Source organism: Diadema setosum, chromosome 5 (assembly GCF_964275005.1).
Source record: "Diadema setosum chromosome 5, eeDiaSeto1, whole genome shotgun sequence".
Lineage (NCBI taxonomy): Eukaryota > Metazoa > Echinodermata > Echinoidea > Diadematoida > Diadematidae > Diadema > Diadema setosum.
The window spans coordinates 23,654,108-23,662,300 of NC_092689.1; positions in this window are offsets into that span (position 1 = coordinate 23,654,108).

The following is an 8,193-nucleotide window of genomic DNA, read 5'->3' on the forward strand; positions in this document are numbered from 1 at the left end:
AAGCTGGTCTTGGGGTCCAATAGACCAGTTCGTAATTCCACTTTGCGCATGAGCAGAAAAACGTCATTTGTACCAACAGGCATTTTGGTTTATTAATTCACTGAGATAAGCATCTGTGATGTGATGATTATTCATGAGATCCTTATCTAAATAGTGCTTGCCAGCACATCCACCTGACAGCAAACCTGGTATTTGGCAACATCAAAAGAAAAAGGTTGTTATTGCATTCAATTCGAAACAATGAATTAGATGCCTGCTAAATGTCAACTGACGGACTATTCTGGTCACCTGGTCTAAACTCGAGTTCATAATTTGTTTGAACACGAATTCCATAAATTGTTATATCGGGCAAGCTTATGCATTATACCGCTTTGATAACGAGTGAAGTGCCTAACCAACTGAGAAAAAAGAAAGGTCATTTGTACCAAGGTGTACATGAGCTAATTACGAACTGGCTTATTGGATGTGAGGTGGGACCACTCGGTCACCGGGTTAAACACCCTGCTCTTTGCGATGAATGAATGAAGCGGGATCTTTTACGTGCATGAGTTGTGACTCTCTCATACACGGGACCTTAATTTTATGTCCTATCCGAGGGACAGAGTGTTTTGCCTCTTGCTAGATGGGACGGTATGTTTACACACAACATTGCTCAGTCCAGACTCGGGTTCGAACCCGGGCCTTTAGGATCGTGAGGCAGACGCGCTACCGACTGAGCCAACTCGCCGCCCTTGAAGGGAGAAAAGTGCTCCATCCGAGCGCCGACGGATCTGGGCGGGTTCGCGATCATCGCCCAGACCCAAGCCCAGCCTAGCTACATCGGACGTGGACCCGAATGCGAAGCGGCAGCGTACGGGGAGTTACGCTCAGCCATTCCGCCGTCGGAAGATTTCTTTCATTTCATTGGTCATCAGGTCGATCCATTATTGATTTTGCTTGTGCATGACCAGTTCTGTGCGTTTTGAATGTAAGGTCAAAGATCCTACTCCACGTAGCCCACCGAACTAAAACATAGTGGAATGCGTGTCCCTATTCCCAACATACACGAGACCGTGCAGCCAAATTTACCGTGTTGCGTCGCCATCTTGTTAGGTCAATTTTTCCTTATATGGAGTGCACGCTTAGGCGCGGTCAGACTGGGCCACTGGTACGCGCGCAAGCAAGAGTACGCCGTCCAGTGGCTAGTGATTATGACATAACAATGCACGTTTGTACATGACAATGGCCTTGCGCTTCGGAGACATAGCCCGCAAACAGATCGAGAAGTTTGGCGGAAAGTTACGTGGAAAGTTTGCGGTCACACTGGCAAAACTTCGAGTTAAACTTCTCGATCTTTTGCCAGTCTGACAAAGTCGATAAAAAGGGTCTAGAGCTCGACGAAATCATGTGTGCACGGGCGCTGTGTGTAGGCTGTATGGCGGCTATGCGGAGGACTCACATTAGTTCTTTTAACATGTTTGCGACGTTTTTTTTTTTTTTTCTTGCTGTTGAATTTCTAGATTGCTTTATTAAATCTAGAATTACATATGCACCGTAAATAAATCAAGTTTCTTCATTAATAAGCACTTTAATTTAGGCATAATGCTCGCCACTAAAAGAAGTTAGGCCCAGAGTTTCAGTTGCTCATCAAAAGCAGGCAAGATCCTGCGTCTGTCTTATTGCTTCATATCAGTGCTTCCACTTTTCAAGGTCAGTCCTCCTGAAATCGACACTAAAAACTCCTGGAATTTACAAGAATATCCTGGAATTTTTCAAACAGGCTACAAATACATGATTAATTGTGAGGTAAAAATGACAGAGGTAAAAATGTCATAGTAAAATGGCAGAGGTAGAAATGGCAGAGGCAAAAATGGCAGAGGTAAAAATGGCAGAAGACAAAATGGCAGAGGTAAAATGTCAGAAGTAATGAGAGCGATTTCGTCAGAGGTAAACGTATGAAGAGGTTTTGAATAATGACCTATAGCCAGAGCAAACTGTATTTATCAAATTATCAAATCCAAATTGCAGATTTGAAGAATATTTATTGAATTATGTTTTAAAAAGATGACAGCACTCTCATTATTCTGATGTTGATTCAAGTGCAGTGGCGTAATCTGTCTGTTCAGAGGAATAATAAACCAGCTAAAAAAAAGAGCCTAGTATAGGCCTATGGGAAATTATCATTATTATTATTATTACTAAAGGGGGTTTCAACAATGCTGCATAGCCCTTAAACAGTATAATCCTATACGTTGTTTCGCCCAATGAAGTTATCACACACACAAACATACACACACATACACACACACACACACACACACACACACACGCACACACACACACAAACACACACACACGCACGAACCCACTTTTGGTATAAACATATACTTCTATACGCAGATATACAACATTTACTCTCACATACACACTCTTACACAAACGAATTCCGCTCACTTCCAGGCTAGTATATTGTCATTATTTTTCATTTTTTGAACTGTTTAGTGTAAAGAAGTGAAGGAGACATTGTCGAAGCGAACCGCTAATTTTTCACCTGTTCTATGTTATTTTCTCACATTCAGGTTTCGTAGGAGCCTATATCTTTCTCACAAGGCCTGATAGAAGTAAAAATACAAAACGCAAAAAACAAGCTATAGCTAGATGTATCGGCAGACATCAGTAGGCTCTGGCAAAATATTTCATTACATTGTTCAAAGATTTAGGAGTGATCCCTGAGGTCACTCCAAAATGAGTGAAAATGAACAATTTTGAGTCATTTTCACTCAAAATTCACTCCAATTTCACTCTAAATTCACTATTTTTTGTATTCACTCCTTTAAGAGTGAATATTTTCACTCAATTTTTTTTTAGAGAGAGTATGTAGCACAGGAGTGTAGGAACATTAGTAGAGCATTTTGTGATACCCCTATATATATATATATATATAACATTTTCGTGTAATTAATGATTTGTTTAACCCCTAATTTGGGGTGGGGGAAATACGGAACATCAAGCGCTGAGAAATGAGACAACCTGGAGAGAAGTTAGATAACCATCATGACCAAAGTAGGATTTACATATGTTGCGGGGAGAAATGTAACACTATGCCCTATTGAATTTCTCCCAGTGATAACAAAAACAGTAAAAGATCCCTGCCAATTTTTCATACCTGCATGTCTGTTATCAAGCAATTTTATTTTCAGAAGTTTGCACACTTATTAAAATACCTATCAACATAGTATAGGACCTACGAGATCTAAGTTTGATATTTTACTGACAAGATACCTGTAGAGCTGTATGGTAGTCAATATGTCCTTTTTCAGGTGTACCGAGGCTCATACTGATATAATTGGATTGTTGACTTGCCGACCATTTTTCAACTTATATACATGAGTTTATATTTCTCCCCGGTCTCCCCCGTGCTTTAATTATTTCAGGAGAAGGCACGAAAAGCGCGTATTGCTAGAAAGGTGTCAGAAACATGAAGGAAAATAAAATCTCTGTCACTTTTACCTCGTCATCTTGCATTTCTACGACTAAATTTTTATCAATGACATTTTTATCTCTGGCATTTTGACCACTGACATTTCGACCACTGACAACTTTACCTCTGACATTTGTACCACTGTCTTAATTATTTACCTCTGCCTTTATTACCTCTGACATTTTTACCTCTGCCATTTTTACCTCTGCCATTTTTACCACTGCCATTTTTATCTATGCCATTATTACACCGAATTGAACATACCTCCTTGATCATACCATATACCTCCCGTGTTACCAGTGTGTGCGCGATTGATGAGGAAGTGGGGGTGGGGTGCGCGATATGACGCGTGCATGAACAATCGAAAATGAGAGAGTGGTTGGATCCACATAGCGTGCACTCCATATAAGGAAAAATTGCCCTATCAAAATGGCGGTGGTAGCAAGTTTTGGTGGCTGCGTATTTCCTGGGTGAACACGCATTCCACTATGTTTTAGTTCGGTGACGTAGCCTCGTGATGGTACGATTTTCCTGAACCGCACAACCGGAAGTACACGTCCCAGAAGCGATCGATAAGATATCGGTATCGTGAGGTGAAATCGCATGATATCGGCTGTATGCTTATCTCTCTTGTTCACTACATGTATCTCAATATTGGCGAAGGTTTGGCACCACCGTTAACGCGATGACCATCTGAATCTACATACAAATCCACATGTGACCCGCTACAAGAAAAGGATCCTAAAGCCGCTGACGGCTAAGCCGAGAAAATCGAGTTTGAAGTCGCATCACTAAACTCCGCCCCTAGCAACGAGGGAGTGATCTAATATTATTGGTCAGCTGCGGGCATCCTGATTACTGATTGGTTGTGTGTGTAGACGGCTGGCGCTAAGCTTGAATGAACATCACGGAGGTCGCTGGGAGCATGCCTTCTACTGTCAAGCGATGAAAACTGTCTCGCCTCCCCTTGATCATCTTAGCGTTGGAAGGAAAACTTTGAATGCGTTATTCTCGAAACTCTGATTTCCTCAATCACTTGACATGCGCTAATATAATCATTGACATCTCCGCAACTGAGTACTTTTACGAGTTGTACTATATATGACATTAGAGTAGAAGAGTAAGGGAATAATGTCATGCCCTTTTCAGAAAATTTTCCTCCCCGACTTCCGGATCCTTTTGTTGTAGCGGGTCACATATGATTTACAGCATTAATTACATTATCGCTGATAACATTCTTCATATAATTTAAAATGCTATCATATGTCTGTAATTATATCGCTCTTGTTCCCACGCTCTTTTACAAGTTTAACGTGGGGGAAAGCGTTTCATAGAAACCACATAAATAACAACAGGAATTTGATATATTTCCCCATCTGCGGAGGTTGTCACTTGAAGGTAGGCAGTTGATGGACGCTCTTGTGATAAGACTAGGGCGCTTCTTTGAACGCCATGTCAAATCCGAATTCTCTAATTGTACCAGCTTTAAAATATGTCCTTGCGTGACAAGCATGGGCGTAAATCCCGGGGGAGGGGGGATGGGGGGGATATATCCCCCCTGAAATGGAGGAGGGGGGGATGGCCTGTACAATCATCCCCCCCCCCCTGAATTTTGAAAAAAAAAAATGGAGGAAGCAGAAATGTGATTGTATCAATTTTGGCATATTGCATGACGTTTGTACGCCGGCCTTCAGACAGGTAACAGAGCTGAACAGTATTCTATCTTGTAGGAAAATGTATACATAATTTTCTCCAGCGCTCGCTCGCTTCGCTCGCTCGCGAAGAAAGTAACATCGACATACACTGTAAGGTATGGCTCAGACGTTGACAACGTCAAATAGTATAGGCCTTATTATGTAAACATGCTATGACGCGAGTAACTGTGGACCATCTGCAAGATAATGTACGAAAACAAACAAACAAACAAACAAACAAACAATAACAAAAACTATATCACCATAATTGAACTCCCTCCATTTCCTGAATCATTCCTGAGAAACGACAATGACTGGTGACTCAGTCAGGATACATCTATGAGCATACCCAGGGAAGATCAGGGGCGTCGAATCTATCTCGGGGGGGGGGGGGGGGGGGGCAAAGGGCATTTGCCCCGCCCCTACGGAAGTGTTTAGGCAGACAAATCATTTATCCCCCAAGCAATTCCCAAGATGAGGACAAATCTCGAACTTTCTTAATGGAAAATTGTCCAAATATCGCCAGAACTACGCACCAGATCGTTGTATTGCAATCATAAACATGCAAAAGCTCCGCTATACAGGATCCCTTTCGATAGACTTTGTACACTTTTGAGATTGACGTATATTTCCCTAATTTATCAAGAGTGTGCAGCAGATCTTTCACTTAACAAAAGCACCCTCATATGCAGAGGCGTCGATGGGGGGGGGGGATGGTTCCCCCATAAAAGTGGGACAAACAAAAGCGAAAAATATAGCTACAAACGGCAGTGTTTGGAGTGTAAAATGTCAAAATTTTAAAGCTCGCTCGCTCCGCTCGCTCGCATCTAATCGCTATGCCATTCTCCTGATGCTGCTGCCAGTGAATGGCAGCAGTTGCGCCCGGTGCGCCCCGGCCCCTTAATTTACAAAGCGAAAAATATAGCTACAAACGGCAGTTTTTGGACTGTAGAATGTCAAAATTTTGAAGCTCGCTCGCTTCGCTCGCTCGCATTTAATCATTATGCCATTCTCCTGATGTCGCAGCTAGTAATTGCCAGCAGTTTTCGCCCGATGCGCCCCCCTTAATTTCCAAAGCGAAAAATATAGCTACAAACGGCAGTTTGGGGACTGTAAAATGTCAAAATTTTGAAGCTCGCTCGCTCGCATTTAATCATTATGCCATTCTCCTGATGTTGCTGCTAGTAATTGCCAGTAGTTTTCGCCCGGTGCGCCTCCTTAATTTCCAAAGCGAAAAAATACAGCCACAAACGACAGTTTGGGGGACTGTAAAATGTCAAAATGTTCAAGCTCACTCGCTTCGCTCGCTCGCATTTAATCATTATGCCATTCTCCTGATGTTGCTGCCAGTAACTGCCGGCAATTTTCGCCCGGTGCGCCCCCCTTAATTTCCAAAGCGAAAAAATACAGCCACAAAGGACAGTCTTTGGGACTGTAAAATATCACAATTTTCAAGCTCACTCGCTTCGCTCGCTCGCATTTAATCGTTATGCCATTCTCCTGATGTTGCATGCTGCCAGTAATTGCCAGCAGTTGCGCCCGGTGTGTTCCCCCCCCCCCCCTTGATTTCCAAAGCGAAAAACTACAGCCACAAACGACAGTATGGGGACTGTAAAATGTCATAATTTTCAAGCTCACTCGCTTCGCTCGCTCGTATTCAATCGTTATGCCATTCCCCTGATGTTGCTGCCAGTAACTGCCAGTAGTTGCGCCCGGTGCGCCCCCCTTAATTTCCAAGAGAAGAAATACAGCCAAAAGCGGCAGTTTTGGGACTGTAAAATGTCAAAATTTTCAAGCTCGCTCGCTTCACTCGCTCGCATTATGCCATTCTCCTGGTGTTGCTGCCAGTAATTGCCAGCAGTTGCACCCGGTGCGCCCCCTTAATTTCCAAAGCAAAAAAATACAGCCACAAAGGGCAGTTTTTGGACTGTAAAATCTCAAAATTTGCAAGCTCACTCGCTTCGCTCGCTCGCATTTAATCGCTATACCATTCTCCTGATGTTGCTGCCAGCCTGTGATTGACAACAGTTGCGCACGGTGCGGCCCCCCTTGATTTCCAATTAAGCGAAGAAGTATAGCTACAAACGGCAGTTTTTAGCATGTAAAAGCATTAGGGCCTATGTCAAAATTTTCTCGCTCGCTCGCTCCGCTCGCTCGCATTTAATCGCTATGCCATTCTCCTGATGTTGCTGCCAGTGATTGACAGCAGTTGCGCACGGTGTGCCTCCCACCCCTTAATTTCCAAAGCGAAGAATATAGCTACAAACGGCAGTTTTTGGACTGTAAAATGTCAAAATTTTCAATGTAAAAAGATTTCACCGTGGGAGGGAGAAACCCCCCTACCATACCCTCCCCCCCCCCCATCGCTTGCTTCGCTCCCTCACGATCTCACAACCGCTCCCCCAATCATGTCTACGCCGGTGATAGGCCCCACTATTTAGTAGGCCTTCGCAGTGATGTCGCACTGGCGGAGCAAGAGCTGAAATACCACGATTTAGTCATTTAGTAACATATTGTGAATATTTCATTTTCTATTGGTTTTTTGAAGAAAAAAACAAACAAAAATTTCACCAAAAAGTGTGCACCAGATCGCTGAATTTCCTCGTGTGGGAGAGGGACACCCCCCCCCCCCACCCCATACACACCCTCCCCCTGTTAACCCGGTCGCTCCGCTCTCTCTCACAGATATTTCAAAACAAAAAATGTCTTCATACTTTTAAGGTCTGATTTTCCGCCGCAAGTCATCTGACAAGCAAAAAAAAAGCAACAACAAGAACAAAAAGTCTTCATATTTTTGCTGCCACTTTCCTCTCACTTTATATTAAAATTCATGCAAAAGAGTGGGACATCCGATCCCTTGGGGGGGGGGGGGGGAGGGGGGGGGCACCAAGCTTCTTCTCCCCCCCCCCCCCCCCCCCCCAAGCTGCGCCGGTCCGGTTATGGGCTTGTAATCGTGGTGATGGTGACCATCCCCCCCCCCCCACTCCTCAGTACGGATTTACGCCGTTGGTGACAAGGGGCAAGGGGGGCTCCCTTTTC